This window comes from Heliangelus exortis, chromosome 9 (genome assembly GCF_036169615.1).
Source record: "Heliangelus exortis chromosome 9, bHelExo1.hap1, whole genome shotgun sequence".
Classification (NCBI taxonomy): Eukaryota; Metazoa; Chordata; class Aves; order Apodiformes; family Trochilidae; genus Heliangelus; species Heliangelus exortis.
The window spans coordinates 6,667,836-6,685,879 of record NC_092430.1 but is presented as its reverse complement, the minus strand read 5'-3'; the positions used below and the strand labels follow the sequence as shown (position 1 = coordinate 6,685,879).

The following is an 18,044-nucleotide window of genomic DNA, read 5'->3' as shown; positions in this document are numbered from 1 at the left end:
TATAAGAAATTTTTTCAAAGAAAAAAGACCACAAGTTTGGAAATCCAGCTCTTGTGTTTTACATAGCCTGGTTTCTGAGGGACTGCATGAGACCACATGAAATTCCTTCTTAGTAAGGAGCCCTATAAAAAATTACAATTTTTATTCATCTTGTTGAACAAATCAAAGAATTAGAATTGTACTCCATGTCAGTATAGGTTTAAAAAAAAACAAACCAATAAATCAAACAACAAAAACAAACAAACAAAAACTAATAACTGTAGTGGACAATCAATGCTGGCAACTACTATTTCATCTATGAGATTCAGAGAAATTTGATTTAAGTAGGCATTTCTAGGTAGGATTCAACTGAGAAGTCACACTAAGCCTCCATCCTTGTCAAATTCCATAGAATACTGATGTTTTATGAATTAATTAAAAGGAAAAAAAAAAGGGGCAAATTTTATGGGTTTTTTTGAAGTGAAAAGAAAGTTCAGGGGAATTTTGGAGTGGTCAGCTTAATGTCAGCTTCCCAAAGCACCCCAAAGCTAACAGCCAACCTGAATATTGGCGAATTGTGTCAAAGCCAACCATTTGAGGTTGCCATGCTTTCTGCAGGTATCATGTTTTCTGTATGCAAAAGAAAAGAGGTGCTCTCTATTCTGCAGCTGGACATTCTTACTCTTGTGCTGCCTTGTAAACAAGCCAGAGAACCCCAGAGGGACTGCTGCAGAAGCAACACAAAATTAGCCATAGATGTTTCCTAGGCAGCAATTACTGGTGGTTGGCTCACAGTATTAATGAGGATTTCACTGGTTCTGTCCTCTTGTTTGGTTTTTTAGGGGGAAGGTTGTTTTTTTGTTTTTAGGATTTTTTGCTCGTTTTTTGTTTTTTGGTGTTTCTCTTTGTTTTTAAATGAACAACAGAGCAAGGGCATTGACTTAGGAAATTGGGAAATGATACTTTGTAACTTTCAGTTACTCCAGTACTGAAACTGTCTACAGAAATCTCTGTACTTCTGTGCCCTTGGGTACCTACATTCAGTCTGACTGACAAACTGAGAGGAAATCCTTGGGGACATCCTAAAACCCCTTTATATCACGCTCTTTGAAGTTATGTATTCCTCCCCCTTCTAAGAGCCTAAGATTGTGCAATTTGCTCTCTGAGAAGTGGAGTTACCATAAGCAGGATTAAGCTGCAGACTTTTTAGAGCCAAGTACTTTTGTCACAAAGAGTACAGGCAACTGGATCACATCCTTCAAAGCCCTGTCCAGATGAAATAATCTTGAGAACCTCAGTGTGGTTCTAAGGATTTGCATTCTTTTGTACCTTATACTTCAGAAGCACTTGTGTGGACTGCAGTAGGGAGTAAACAGGCACCAGAGCCTGGGCAGTGTTTACTGGCCTTGGTGGGGTAGTGCTTTTCATTAGGAAATTGACAAAAAACTGGAAAGAGCTATGAAGGTCAAATTTTACACACTGTATGTGTGTGTATATATATATATATATATATATATATATATATGTCTGTGTGTGTCTGTTTTTCCCTTCCTGGAATAATAAGCTGTCCCTTCATGAACCTGTCCATTAGAATTCTGGGTAGGCATTTGGGACTGCTGTTAGATCTGTGCTATTATTTATACGTATTTAATAATGATTTTTTTTTTCCAAAAAGGCCCAGCTGAAGAAGCCATAGATATGCTAAAGAGGAGGTCACTGGCTTACCTTTGCTTAACTCATGCTTGATTAAGGGGAGCTGGATTTCTGTAGGCTAAACATTGGCCTACTTTGTTCTGCTTATGCTTAGTGCATACCAAGTATATCATAACCCAGCCAGAGGGGTATATAGGCTGTAAGAAAGATGGGAGGGGGGAGACAGGTTGCAAGAAAAATCTTACAACCGTTTCTATGAGTCTTTGCATGCAGATGGAGTAAAACTGAAGAGCTCTCCCATATATGAACAATTAGGAGCAAGACCAACAAACATTCTTGCACAACTAATCAATAAACTAATTTGTCTTCACTAGCCAAGTAGCATTTTGTGCTATTGATATTAAAGATCTACTTTTTGTGTTGGGTCTCACTGCAATTATTATTGATGAATAAAGCCCCGTGGGCTGAAATTGTTGTCTTTTAAAAAAATGCAGCTTTGATTGGATGGTTTTATTTTTCTTGTGTTGCTTCTAGCCACCCCTCCCATTAATCCATAAGATATTGGGTGTGCATAATTTCACAAGGCTCATTTTGACTCATGCAGGACACTGCCTCTGTGTGACAGTAGCAGAACGATGAAGCTATATTGGGGTATATGTATCCCCTAGGATTATTTTAAGAATGGACTTTGACTTGTGTCATTCATAGTTTAAATATGACTTGTTTAATAACATGTTCAGTTGTAATTAGATAATTTAATGTGTACTGACAGGTCTTTTGTGACCGAGACCCAATTTTAGCTCTGCATACCAAGCAGCTTGCCAAGGAAAAGTAACCCCTTTTACTCAGTAAGGAAGGATAATGGATAACTTCTGGAATTAAGTGAAAAATTGAATCCAGCTTCCTGTGTGCACTTTAGGTCCCACACTGGGATTACAGAACTAGCTCTGAACTGCTTGGCTGCTGACAATAAAGATTTTATGTGTGTCATGTTGAGTTTTCAAAAAAGTTTTTGAATCAAAAAGGTCATTTTTACATTGAGTCCTGGCTGCTTGTTTAGGAATTTAAGTGTTTTGCACTGGCTCGTCTTCTCTGTAGGGTTCAATGTTATGTAGCCATTTTGGAAGAAAAATGGTATTATACCAGTTTAAGGAAAGGAGAGAAAGAAAACAAGGTCATATGCAAACAGAATTTCAAAGTGTTAGCCTACTTTCCATCATTAAGAATTTATCCACTGCAGAGCTCTTATTGGCTAAATGCTTGCTTGCCAATGAGTTCATTAGAAGACGAGTTTTATAAACACAGGAATCATGTAATTTCATTATATTATTGTATATTAATATCCATCCATAGATCTATGTATATATAAGTAACACATAATTGGTATCTTTGGTGAAGGTGCTTTTGTCCTTGGCCTGAGACAGCAAATAAAAGCAAAGAAGCTTTTTTATATATTCTACATTTTAAAATATTTATATGGTGTCTTCTGTGGCACATAAACTGTTGGATTATAGGTCATCTTTCCTTTAGAGTGTTTCATCCTAAGAACTGTTTGGATGTGCTGTGCGATCACTGGCAGCAGACACACGAGACCTATAAAAAAGGGAAATGCCATATTTTCTAATCTGTGCATAAAAATGGATCATACAGGACTTAAGATCTGTATGAATATCCACTCTGAAAAAAATTTAGAAGTCTGTATTAAAAGCTTCTTCATTTTAACATAGCATGCTCCCACAGAGACTTTCTGCAATGCTTCATTAATCAAGAAAAGCCTCATTAATCAAGATACACTCTGAATTTTTGAAAACATATTTAAAATTAAATAGTCTTGCCAAACTACATTTTCTAATGTGTTTAGCTAGAACTGTGTGAAACTCTCAGTCAAGAGAAGATCAATTGATCTTCACGCAGACTTCTAAATAGGGTGTTTTTAACTTTGAATTTGAGGTTCCTTTTGGTATGAGACAGATTTACAATCCTTGTCTTTGGAAATGATTTATATATTTTATGTAAAACTGCTCTGTGTACTGATGGGACAATATTTTCTTTGAAATTCTGCTGTGTGAATTCCACAGGAAAATAACCAGGAAGCCTTGTGATGTGATACTGTAACCAGACTCTCACTTAACTACTCATTTGACTTTTAACTTGGTCGTGGGAACAGTAATTTACTAATCTAATTCAATGCATTTGTTGCCTTTAGAGATCAATCCTGAGCCACACAAACTCAATAACAAAACTTTATTGATTTCACTGGGACCGGATCAGCCCTTTTACACATGAGTAAGACCTTATACCATCATATTTTTTGTGTAATTGCTGAAATAGTAACCAATGTTTTCATCCAGCACAGATCCTGACATGTGCTGTAAAAGGAAATTCAGAAGGCAGCTGAATTCTCCAAAGAGCTGTAACAGATTGAACATACAGCCAGGATTTCCAGTCCACTGGACCACAGTGCACAGGAGGGCTCCACTGAACATATGTGGCATGAAGAGGTAGATTACAAAATATGTTACCACTGTACTTGAAAAGCGTTGCTTTCAACTACTTAAGTGACAAATTATTTTTCAGGCATGGATGAAAGCTGAGGTTTTCAGGAGAAGTCAAATATATTGTAAAAGAAGTGTTTATTTGAGGAAGTCTAAATTAGTACAAGAATGATCACCCTTTTTGGCAAAATGTTGGAACTGTGTTACAGCCTGGCATTCAGATACATACTGAAAAATTCAGATTTTGTTGGAGTAAATAGGATAAATAATTGAGAGATGCAGACTTTGTTCAGTGCCATCTCACTCCTGTATTCTGGCTTTAGATTAGTTGTAGGATTTGGCACTAACACAGAACTGTTTCCAAACCCATCAGTTATGTCTGTGAAAGCATTCAGAGTAATACATACAATAGTTTGGGAGCTCTTAATCTTTAAGATTCAGACAGAAGGTCATAGGCAGATACACAAGAGTCAACAAAGAAACTGCTGAGGAACACTAAGTGAAATCCTGATGGATCAAGCTATGTAGTGGGTAGCCTGAGTTTATAACAGCTACTTGAGCCCTCATCTCATTGTACAGAACTGAAGAGGAAAAGGACTTAGCAGCAAAATACTTTTTGAGGTAGAGTATTCCTGTTGGGATTGCTGTGAGTGGAAAACCTGAATATGGTAATTAAAAACTTAGAACAAAGAATATGCAAAATATAGAGACAAACATGTAGTCTGGGAATTGAGTCAATGGGAAAGCAGACAGAATGCAACTCATCTGCAGTCCAGCAGCTTTTATCTAAACTGCTTCAGCTCTGTGTAAATGTCTGGGAAGTGGTTCAAAAGCTGTTCTGAAGTATCTCGTCAAGGCTTTACTGAATGAACAATGCATAACCTCTGCACCTTCAAACAAGGCTAGGTTTAGTAAACTATAAGTATTGTACCTCCTCCCTGTGCCCCACAAGTCTCATATGCTGTTTTAGTTTAATTAGGCTATTTAAAAAATCCAAACCTGTTCTTGACATTTATGAATTATACAGTGTTCTCTGTTGTATTTATTTTTTGTGTGTGTGAAGCAAATTCATAGCTTCACCCTGTCTCCATTTTGTGTGCAAGTAAACCGTGTTTGAAATTACCCTTTATTTTATAGAAATTAGTTAAACCCAGTAAAATATCTCTTAAATAACATTTAAGTAGAAAGGCCTTGCTGATGTGTGGCTAAATCTTAAGAGAACTGATCTGCTAAGAAAAGAGGCAGTAATTTCTTTATTAGCGAATCCTACGGCTTTATCACATTGTGCTATGTTAAAGTAATGATGCATCAAGCTCCCCATTAGTTAGCAAGTGAGAAACCCTTAGGGCAATTGAAATGAAATAACTTAATGTACAGAGTACCTGGCAAAAAATTACAAGGCTAGACAAGAAGAATGTTGCTACGCTGGAGGTCTGTAACCACAGTCTCCAGGAGCTGTGAGTCCTTGCTGAACAAGAGCAGTTGTTATGCACAGTTCTTCCTGTGGCAAAAAGATCTGTCTATGTAGGACTACAGGCTGTGTTCCTGAAGCAGTATTATGTAATTTATATTTGTATAACTGTAAATTTATATTTGAAAGTGTCTGCACAAGACAGCTTTATTAATTCATTTCAGCATGGGATAGTGAAAAATAATCCTGAAACTCTTAATTAACCTTAGCCCTTGCAAAAACCTTGTTTCATAGAAAATAGAGAGGTTATTTAATAAACAAGTTTATTAATTATAAATGTCAAAATGTCAGAAGGTGTGTTCTGGAAAGATTTCTGTCCATTTAAACCAGTAGATTTAAGAAAATGAGCAAGGAACCTGAATATCAAGGTTTGTTGAAAAGGAATTTCTGTCAAGATGTTTAATAGGTCCTTTTGTCAATTTATATTTGCCTGTTCCACACTTGGAACTCCCAAAGAAATGGAGATAAGTTTTCACAAGCCGAATTATGACTGCAAAGACTAAATTTATTTCATTTATTGTAAAGAAAAAAAATGAAATAGCTTTATCTGTGAATCAAACAAATTACAATGAGATTAGATAATTTCTGTTTCAGATTTCATTCCTAAATCATAATCAGCAAATGTATCTCCTATGGAATTTCTTTGTAAAACTTCAGATATATTGGATTTTTAAAGAACAGAATTTGTTGCGCTAATTGATTGCATGAGTTATTTTATGTGTGACAGTGGGCAGGAAACAGAAATGAGTCATTTTACAAGGAAAGGTAACACAAGAATGCTGACATTTTCTACCCTCAAATAGTAGAGCAAGACACTGGAAATAAATAAACAATATGAAAGAAAAAATAAGTGTGAGGACTCTCCTACTCTTCATCCTCTGCAGGTTATAACTCTGCTCAGGTCTTTTTTATGGGTTTTCTAAATATGTTGGGAGGTTCCATGAGATTACGTTACTGGTAATTATCTTTCCATTGAAACATTGTTTCCCACATACCCTGCTAGGTGTTTGTATGTTATTCTTTATTTCATTGAAAGGTAGCTTTGTAGAGCTAATATTTGTAGAACAATACAGTATATGTACATAGATAATGTAGAGCAACTACCTATTTAGAACCTAGTGTGTAAGAAAAACTACAGGCTTAGTTATATTTGCTTGCCTTATTACTTCAGCTTCCAAGACAGAGTAGCTGAATGATTTTGAAAATTACTCAAGTGATAGATTGAAGTGGCAATTACTCTGAAACCCTTGACTGGAATTCTTTCTCGTGCTTCTTCATAGCAACAAGTATCTTTCTTTGAGTGTTGATTTACAGCATGAAAATTCTCATGCTGAATCACCTTCAAGAGATGTGATATTGTTATTTTGGAAGCACAGCATGTCTGTGCTGACACATCAGTTATTTTACTGTTACATATTGAATTTAATTCTTGGTATCAATGTTACCTTCTTACACTTCTCCCAGAGGTAACATTAATTCCTGTATTAAAGCATGTATTAATATGTGTGCCTGAAATATGCTGTCACATGTTGCTTGAGGTTATTTACCTCTTAAATCTAGGGCTTGAATTTCATAGAATTGTTCTTTCTTAATAGAAAATTACAAACAATAGAAGCAGGACCTACCTGGCATGTTTTTCTCCTTTTTGGCTTCCTCAGTTTAAATTAAAAATGCCAATAAGATTGGAAGAAGCAAGCCTGTCAGTAACAATGTGTAGGAGCATTTTGATTCTGCAGTCCTCTCTTTATAAAAGCTTTATAACCAGTAATGAATTGTAGAGAGAAAAGTAGGGATCAGAAAGGCTCTGAAGTCTGGTGTTTTGTATAATTACTGTTACTTTCAGCAGAGTCTTTGTTTTAAATACCAGAACAATGACAGATGTGTTGCCTTCTTTACGTTTTACAGCTTTGTTTATAATTTCACTTTGTTAAAATTTTAATACTTTGAAGTGCATTGTACAAGTGCATGTGGCACATATATGCTACAATTATTTAACGTCGATTTAAAGAAATGTTTTCTTAGCCATTTCCTGCAGGGAGCCTTTCAAATTCACTTTACTGACTTCAAACCATGTCAATTTCTACTTGTATAATTTTACAAGAAATATGACAAATGGAACTCTTTTACCAATGTTTTGTGTCCCTAATGAGGAGCAAAAGGTCAAGAACTTTAGAATGGAGAAATGGAGAGGAAAGCCAATTACTCTTGCTACTGTGCTTTGGAATACTATTTGCAATTTATATTCTTTTTCTAGCAGCAGGATTAGAGGACAGTTACGTTCCTTAGAAAGTTTATGAGGTTTGAAGGATTGTTTTTTGTGATTTTTTAAAAATGTTTGTGTTCTTGCTTGATACAGGCTCCTCAGTATTCCTTCTGTGTGTATGTGTAGCATGTGTTTTAAAAAAAAAAAAAAAAAAGCTTTTTAGAATATTTAGAAATGGAGGGCTAGATTATTTTTAAGGTAATTAGCTGCTTTAAGTTGCAGATAGATGTCTGACAGATTTTTAAAAGCAATTCTATATGCCTACCTCACCAGTAGAGCTAATAGGCCATCTATGAGATATTTCTTAAATTACTAATTGCTATCTGCTTGTTAGGCACCTTAATTAAAAATCTGATTCTAAGGGTCATTAAGGCAGTCTCTGGAAAATAAAGAGGAGGTCAGAAAGAAAAACTGGACAATACCATTAATAAACTTAATAAATACTTCTTGTGTTTGTTTTTGCACAGCTGACTTGAGGGCTGGATACTGAGAGACTCATGGAATGTTCTGGACTGGAAGGAATCTTTAAGACCATCTAATCCATGCACCTTGCCCTTGACAGAGACATCTTTGCTGAAAGACCCATTGCATAAGAGAAAAGGTAAGAGCATTGTTTCCTCCTATAAAGAAGGACTGAGTTTTCCCAGAGTAAGGAGAAAGTGAGAAGCAGGGACCTGCTTTTCAAAATCCCAGCATTGGCTTCTGTTTAAGTGAGGCTTGCCAGCTCTCAGAGACACTGGGCAGGTCTGTGCAGTAGGTGAAGATCACTTTAGCTGGTTCAGTTTGTGATGGTCCCAGAACTGGGAATGCTGGGTTATATGGGGTCAGGCAGTCAATCCTTCTGGTCAAACAGACTTGCTGCTAAATATCCTAATGGGTCTAAGTCCTGACTGCTGCTCTGGACATGAAGTGCACTGCTGCCCCATGGATCACAACACTGCAGGCCAGACCTCAGCTGGGTTGTTGCTTCTCACAGGGGGGATTCAGGATACCTCTGCTCTTTGTGTCATTCAGATGGCTCATTCAGAGCCTACGACTCTGATATTAACTTAGGGAGTTTTGGAGGTCGTTGAGGATCAAATGCAATAAATGGGTTTTGGCTAAATATTGGGCAGCTCTGTAATAGGACCTGTGACCTTCAGGTGGGGTCCCTCTTCATAGGCCATGGTGGAGATAGGGGAGAGAAGGGAGAGAATTAAGACACTCTAATCTTTTTTCCCAAAATGGCTAGAGACTGCAGAGATCTGGCCCTGTACACTGTATAGCCTGTAAACAGATTGCTGGTCATCTTTGGAATGAAAGTGAAGGTGGTAACTCCCATTTATCTTTAATTTCTTTAAAGGTAAAACGCATGCATCACTGAAGAGCAGATACAGGAATACATTCCTGTGCTAACCATGAGACTGCAGATACCTGTTTTTCACTGTCTTGTATTTTTTTCTGCAGAAGGTGTAGTGTGCTCTGAGCTTTTAAGGGTAGTTTAGTGTCATCACCAGAGCACTCTGTTGTAGGTGAGGGGGTGAGTTGAGAGTAAATCTCACAGCTCTACTCAGACAAGGTTTCCCTTTTCTCTGGACCAAGTGCATTTACTTACCCAGTGGCAATATAAAATCTGGAGTCCAAGTCTTCTTCCTGTTCTAGGAGTGAAAAGGATTGATTCAGAATCTCTGTGAATATATTCAAAAGATCAAAGACATCTAGATTATGGCTGGGTTCAGGATACTGAGAAATTCAGCATAACTGTAAAAGACAGCACACTGTGCCAGGGAATGAGATGAGCCCTTGAATGATGTATGATCTGAGCATGAAATACCTCTGCCAATCGAAGCACAATGGAGTTATAGAGAATTGTTATACACAAATCCTATGCAAATGCTTATCCAAGTGACTTATTTCTGTTAGTTATTTAATAGTGATGCAGGACATTGAGATTTTTGCTCGACTTTTTCATTAAGTGCCTGCTCATTCTCCTGCATGTTCATAGACATAAGCGCTTCATTTTCCTCATTTAATACCCTCTCATATTATCCTGACATGCCAGGTAGCCAGTAAAAATATTTGGTTCCATTCGACTGGAAAAGAGCTGCTTGATGCACTGCTAGTGCTTCTCTTCTATTGCTGAGTTCTCTTCCTTTTAGCACATCGTGGCCGAAGTCCATGGTTTGTGTGAAAATTAGTACACTTAAATGTCAAAGTCATCTGAGGATTTGCACAGTCCCTCTGTCCTTTTGGGTTTTGGTTTTGCTGGGGTTTTTTTGGGTTTTTTTGTTTGTTTATTTTCTCTCACTTGGTTGCTTCCATGCCTAACTAAAATAGTACTGGCACTCCTAGAAATATCAAATTGTTGTTCAACTTTTAATATACCTATTCCTTTCTATGCTTCCTGTTTAAATATGTGAATGATAGGATTCTGTTCTAAATCTTATGCATTCCCTACTCACCTAACCTTTTCTAACTTTAAGAAAATCAAAAATAACTAAAGGATTTGAAAACAAGCATTTAGAGAAATCACTAGGTGCAAGAAGCTGTTTAAGTAGCATATAGGAGGCAAATAGGAGTGGTTTCTTTCTGAACTAGCCTTGTACTTTGGATAGAAATTTTGTCTGCGGGGGAGACCATTATATGAGATTCATGCTGTGGTAGAATTAAGCAAACTTCAAGCTATGAGTCACTGACAGAATAGAAAATTGTATCCTCTAAGATCTAGAGTTTATATATAAAGAAAGAACTGAGCTCTCCCTGATTAAAGACTGTGAAGGTATCCCTCTGTGATATGACTAAGCTCAGTCATCAGTGAACTTAATTCCTGTGATTCAAGACCTTTGCAGATTTACTCTGGTGTAAATGAGCAGAAATTCTAGAGCAACTCTAGTTATATTTCAGTGCAATGGAGAGCATAAACCTCTGTAATGGCAGCACAATATGGCAGGTTTTTGACTACCACTTGACTTCAAATGTTGCTTACTTGACCTCCAAATAGCACAGTTCCTTGCAAACGATTTGCATTGCTCTTACTGGCTCACAGTATTTTATTTTTGTCTTTTATTGTAGAGATACTGCATTAAAGGTAGCAGAAGATAAACTAGCCAGTAAATGGTAAGGGATTAATTGAGTGGAGTTTAACTAGCTGAGTCTAAGTAAAACACTGGAGTGATAGGAATGTTTTTGGTCAGGTGGTTTGGGGTTTTTTGGTTTTACTGCTAGCATGATCAAAGTTTTCCTGTGAATGGGGATGGATTTTAAGTCTTTGCTTGGTTTCAGTTTAATTGGATGCCTTAGGAGGATACATTGTTTATTAGGCACAGATCACCATCAAACAGACAAATAAATACAAAACTCCTGGCAATTGTTCTGAACATGTCGAGTTTCTGAGTTTTTTATATCTCTAAGAACACAAGAGTGTAATTCTGGATTTGTTTTCTGCAGCCAAAGATTTGGAGCAGAGTTGCAGTGGCTTTTTTGTATATAGGATGAATTCCAGCCTTCCTTTGTAAAACAGGCTTAATGAGTAGGAATGTTGTGAGATGAGGGCAATTCTCTTCCCCTTTAAACCACAACTACAGTTTCCAGCCTAGATATTGTCCACAACAGCAATTATGCAATGATTGCAGATCAAAGCAGCCAAGTCTTATTTTGCCCTCACTTCCTGTCTGTCCATTGGCAGAGAATTCTCCTGTATTACCACTGCATATGGTCTGTCCTCACCTTTCCTCACCTAAGAGAAATTTTTCCTTTCCTAGTGTGGAAATAGATATTTTTAGGCATTTATATATGTATATAATATTTACACACCCATCAATACTTAATTCTCAAAAGGTCTCGCAAATACAGTATTAAAATTGTAAACCAAATGTGTTATGTTTGCCCCATATCTTGCTCTGGGATTTTGCAGTTGTTGTCACAGAGTTATGCTTAGTAATGACATCTATTCCATGGAAGAGGGGTCATGCAGCTGTTTAACCTGTGATAAGAGTGGCTGGCTGCTTTTGTTCTCTATACTTACAGGCTTATGCTGGTAGTAAATACTGGAGTGACTGGCAAATTGACTTATAAAATATGAAGGAGTTCAGTGTGCTGCTATCATTTACAAACTGCACTTGGAATTACACTTTGGGTGTCCCATTCTAATGAGAGAGATGGTTAAAAGAACAATGGAGTACAACAGTCTCTAAATCTGCTCTGTGACATAATGAAAATGGGAAGTCATGTAGTACAAACCTGAGTTATTCTCAGTACTGTCTTTGGATTGAAATTCTTCAATAGGATGATCCAGTATTGTTTTATAATTTGGACTAGCTGCAGACCTGGAGCTTATGTGAGTTCTCTGGACGGCACTGCTGACAGATGAATTCCCAGGACTCCTGGCATATGTTGTTGAGGGATTGTGCTTCATGATGAATGCCTTTGTTCTTTTCCCAAATACAGCCATTTCACTAAGAGAGAGAGAAACAACAGCTTCTGGAAATAGTGGTTCATACCTGCTGACACATTTAGAAATAATGCATCTTGATAGTGAAATGTCCAGACAAGGATTCAAATCTGGTTTGGATTGTTTGGTTTGTTTTTTCTCCCGCTCTTGCAGAAAAGAATCTAATTCCTTTTTCAATCAAATGAAAGTGGAGGATCAAGAAAAGAGTTGGGTTGCATTGACTTGATCTAATGTCCATTGGAGGCTCTTTATTTGCATGTTTGGTTTGAGGGTTTCTGAGTAACCATCTGCCCTCACCCTCTGTTCTCTTAGTCCTGTGCCAGCTCTTCTCTGGTTGAGAGAAAGCAGAAGAGTTCAAATGCAGTCTCATTAGAGTCTGCAAGTGAGGTAGCCATGGATATGCTGCCTCCTGCAATTCTAAGCCTACTGCTTGTACATTTGCCACTGTTAGAAAATGAAACATGTGAAGTTTGCTAATCAGGTAGTTCCCCAAAACTTCTCTTTATGTTCCTCCTATTAAATGTCTGGACTCCATTTCTTAAATTAAGTGTTTCATATTGAGACAGTAGATCAAGCAGGCCCTGCTACTATAATTGTCATCTTGAAATAACAGACTTTTATCAGAGCACATAGAGCTAATAACAAACTAAATATGCTTTCAGGACTGCATAGCATGTTTCATCAGCATTTTCACTTGCCTTTTCTAGAAGCATTATGCCAAATTCATCTTATTTTTTTGTGGTTTGCCCTCTAACTATGTTGTCAGCTCTGATGCTGTAAATAGCATGTTCGTAGGAGAGGAAAGAGGTTGTTGAGTAGAAAAGAAGGTCATGGAAATGAAGAAAACCAATTCAAGTGGACACAGTGGGTGGCAGAACCTCAACAGGTGCAGGATGTGTTACCCTAGGAAACAGCTTTATGTTACAAGCTGTGCAATATAATGCACTTCTTTCTGCCTTGATAACCTGTGCCTTCAGCCTCATGCTTAATAAAGCAGCTAGACCTATATTCTACACCCTGTTGTGTCTTGCTGCTTAATTATACAGTATCTGTTTGATATTTGATCATATTTTTCTGCAGGAACAGTTTTGAAAATAATTACTGAACATGAGCATGGAATTATTTTTGGGTGGTTTACAGTGACAGCTTCCTGACTGACATTTCTGCAGAGGGAGATGTGCAGTGAACGGTCCATTCGTTAAGGAAGTTGTATTTGGAGAGGCTATGTGGATGGATGGATGGATGAGTGCTTTCCAAATATGAATTCAGATTTTCTTCTTTAAAAAGAACAGAAAAATTCTAGGGAAAAAAAAAGATTTACAGGCTCAGGTTATTATTAGGCATGAAGCATGCTAACCAAATCCAGATATCTGAAAAACAGGAGGTCTCATGTGTGTATTTTGCTTCCTTTTTATGGTGCTGCTCTAGCTGTCCCAAGGTCCAGAGAAGGAAGGCAAGAGGCCCTTGTGTCTTCCATGACAGAAGTTGATGCTCTTTGCAGAGCAGGTCTCGGCTCCAAGGGCTGGAGCTTCCATCTCCAGGGCAGGTGTGCTGAAGGCTCTGCTGTTACCCCAGTCCTTGCACTCATTTTGTCTGCTGCAGCCATGCTGCCTTTCTTTCCTTTAGTCTGTATTTGACAATGCTAGAGCCCAGTTTAAAACACTGCTACTCTAGTGCCTCAGCTTTTTTTTCAGATTTCTTTTTTTTTAAGGTAGGTAAGGGTGCAAAGAGAGCAGTAGTGTCAACAGATAAAGGCTGTGAGAGTGCTTCCAAATTCAGTGCTTATTCCTCCTGAAAAAGCCATTGGACACCTGTAAGTAGTATTAAAAAAGCAATTTCCTCTTTTCTCTAACAGCACCTCTGACTAGGATGGATGTTTTAATTTTAATTTTTGTGTCCTCATCAGAATGACAAACACCAAAATTTCCCCCAGATTTTGAGGGCTTTATGTTTTTACAAAACAAGACTAGGATTTCCCAAGCAATATCATTTTGCAAATGTACATTTTTAAACATATTTTGCCATACTGCAGCATTCAGTAATGGAAAAATTGAACTTAATAATTGTGCTAATTAGAGCTGAACAAAGTACCTCCAGCAACAGCTCGTGAATATGCAATGGCATAACAATTCTGAAATTGCTATGCCAGTGCTTACAGGACATGAATATTGTCAGGGATGAGTCTGCTATGAAGAACCTTGTGAGAAGAATGCAAGGCAAATATTTGCACAGTCTAAATTTGAAATTCATATTTTGGTATTAAAAGTTTCTATTGTAAAATCAAATTGTTAGGTTTTCGGTTTTTTTCAACTAATCTGCTTAATAGGTGAAACAGAATTCAGATTTTGCTACTCATGTTCAAATCAGCATAATCCCCAGTTGCCATAGCCTGTGAGTAGTGCATTTGCAAACTGTCTTGTGAAAGGACATAAGCCTTGGATAGTTTGGAACTACAAAGTGGTGTGATATCTCTGAAGAAATCACTTGCTGTCTTCTGACCATGGCTCTGTACAGCTTGTGATGCTGTGTTGAGCACATGTTGGGTTTACACAAGATATTCTTTAATATTTATTAGAATAGAGGGTTTAGTACATAGAGAAGGATGATTCTATGAAATACTTCATGAAAAGGCTGAACAAGATTCAATTTAATAGGATGAGTTTCCACTGAACTTTGAAGTAATAACTCATTTTTGCTCTTCAGTAAAAGTTGTGTAATGCACTCGTCTTGTAGCAGATGGCAAAAATGTCAATGAGGAGATATTTTTAGCCCATTGCTTCCAGACATGTCCAGCAATATAAGTACTGAGATTTAATTGTGAGCTATTAAATGTTATTCCACCATCTTCTTTTACACTACAGATCTGATTCTGGCATGTGTTCCTACAACAGAGCTGTTACCACTATTGTAATGAACCACTTAATTACTAAAATGTTACAGCCATTAATTAAAAGCATACACAGTACTCATATAATTAATTCATTAGTGTATTAATTAGTTGCATTTAATTCTAATTATTTAGTTAATATTTATAAAGTGTTTTTAGATATAAAATAAGTGCTTGCTAGGGATTTTCATTGATACTCTGAATCCCTCAAGTTTTTTTGTTTTGCATGTGCATGAATTTATATCTGTGTCTACCATATGGGGCCAGAATGAAAGATATACCAAATTTATGATGCCATAGGGCCAAAAGCAGGCAGAGTTAAATCAAAAGCCTGGCACGTGCTCTTTAAAATGAGGCATTTTGCCATGTTTTTGTTGGAGTAGCACTAACTGTTGGGTAAGAAGAATGAAACTTCTTAATGAATAACATCAACTCTTGTGTGATTTTTTTTATTTTTTTTTTTTTTTCAAAATAAGGAATTAGCTAATTATTTTTTATTATCATTTTAATTAAAATTTTTACATTAAATTAAAAATCTTAAATGCTTACTTCTTTGGCCTAGGCTATACTGTGGATTTATGTTCCAGTATCTCAATTCTTCATGTACTTTCCAACCCTGTTTCTGCAACTCAGAAGTGAAGCTCATTCATAATGGTTTCATTTTTAGGCAGCAGTCCCACAAAGTCTCTGGCATATGGTAATGTTGATGGGATGACTCACATACATATAAGTTAAGCTTGTGTTTAACTAATTGTAGGACCAGAGCTTTAGTCACTCATGGAAACTTATATTTCATTTCCTTCTGGAATTAACATAATGGATAGGGAAAGATATATTCCTAGGTGGAGAGATGGAGAGAGGGTGGTCATCAGGGAACAGGGTCCCTGCCCCTCAAATGTTTGTTTGAACTGACAATTTTTCTTGCAGAATGAGAGACTTGAACTTATGGTTTATTTTGTTTCTTTCAGTATTTATAATTATTCTGAAAAGAAAAATGTGCAAAAGTAACAATAAGATGCTAGGATAGCTGGATAAGGTAGATCACAAGCCTGTATTCCCTTGCTAGTTGTCTCTCCCTTGAGAGTCTTTTTACCATGTTTAGAGCTAATGACAACAAAAGCCACTGTGAGACTCAGCTCTACTGTGCTTTTGGCATTGAAAACAAAGACAGTTGTACTCTCAACTCTGACCCTCTGGATGCTTCAGATTATGTTTTCTTGGAATTTTAAGTTCATACATATTTTTTTCCTTATTATAATACTCATAAGAGTACTCCTATGGTTATCATGAATGTGAAGCCCTGACATATATCTGAATATGAAACTTAGTATCATTCCAAGCTTATGTTAGTTTTTAGTTGCTCCATGGCTTCCCCACAGTTCTTTCCTTTTCTCCTGCAATGATCACATATGGCCTTGAGTAAGGCAGAGCTAATTGCTGCAGTGTTCTTCCACCCATTCCTTAAAGGAATTTCTTGTCTGCTTTATATCCTGTGTTCTCTGTGGTTGTCTTAGCTGGGTTCTGGGCCTGGATGTTTATCAGTATGATTCAGAAATTTCCCAGACTCTGTGTTGGCCCCCTGTGATTATATTTGGTTAATAATCTTAGAATAGGTTTGTTCCAACTACTTTACGGTTGTGTATATTTATCACCCTATCCAAACAGTGCACTGACCTTTCTTTACTTTAAAGACCAAGCAAATAATTTGTCCAGGAGGGTTTGGAGCTTAAAAGATCAAGCAGAAAGTCAGCAGTTGTTGCAGCAGTTTCTAACCTTCTTCGAGAGAGAGCTTTGGGATCTTTTGAGAGCTGCATAGGTTGGGAACCTTCTGGCTTGCTGCTGGCAGTGAGGTTTAGCTTCCAGAGGCTTTTGCTTCTGTCAGTTCTAACAGAGAGCTTCTGTTGGCTGTTCCTTGATTAAGAAGGGGATACAGGTATTGTCTCCGACTGACTGGTGCTCAGGGAAAGCCAAGCACCATTCAACGAGCTATGTAAGGGCACAGCTCCCACCTGTAGCTAGCAGAGAGGTAGCAGTGGAGCAGCAGCTTGCAGGGTTGCAGAATGGCCCAGAAATTCTGCTCAGGATAGTGTGGGACTGCTCTAAACTGCCTGGTGATTGTGTCAGTGTGCCACAGACCATCAGCTCCACCACCAGCTGGAGTGACTTGGCACACCAGAGGCCTCTGCCCTGGTAGGGCTCCAGTGAGAGTGTGCTGCCAGCCAGATCATGAAATACAGAAGAAATATCTGATGTCTCTCCCTTACTAAGCAACACAAGTTGAAATGAGATTTCTGCTTCATAAGTGGAAAAAACTTTTTCTAACACTGGAACTTGTATCCAGAGCGTGGGATCCCCATTCTTGAAGATATTCAATGCTTGACTAGATAGACCATGAGTAGACTAGTGTGGGTAGCTCTGCTTTGAATGGGAGATTGGACTACAAAGGTCTTTCCTACCCTACATTATTCCTACCTTATTCTGTGTTTCATTGTTTTTATGAGAAACATGATTGTTGTGCATAGCCTATGAATATTGGCTTTGGGATTGTTTATGTTTGACTACTTCAGACAAAAACCTAAGGAATGATTCCTGTGTGAGAAAACAAGGAGCTTCATTTACTGATTTCATTACTCCAAGTGGTGCTTTGTCCTTTCTTCTCCCACCTCTCAAAAGGTGTTTGAAATTCTCAGTGTAGCACAGAAATGAAAGGTGACTCTCGGATCACTTTTCATGAAATGACCCTGTCAAATTTGAAGTGATATTGATTTAAGCTTTTCAAGGGAGGGGGAACATTGCAATCCATCTGATGTGGCAGCCTCAATAGACTCACGGAAATCTGATTTTAATTATCATTGCCATTAAACACT

General features: G+C 37.4%; 1 long non-coding RNA gene across 3 annotated transcripts in view; it reads left to right on the top strand.

Annotated features, from left to right (window-relative positions):
- Nucleotides 1-18,044, top strand: part of LOC139799485 (uncharacterized) — a 101,210-nt gene that overhangs the window by 79,082 nt on the left and 4,084 nt on the right. For 2 of the 3 annotated variants that reach the window (XR_011727295.1, XR_011727296.1), the window contains exons 5-6: nt 3,984-4,133; nt 8,329-8,462. This is a non-coding gene — a long non-coding RNA (uncharacterized lncRNA). The remainder of the gene's footprint in view (nt 1-3,983; nt 4,134-8,328; nt 8,463-18,044) is intronic. The other variant, XR_011727297.1, reaches the window with a different exon arrangement.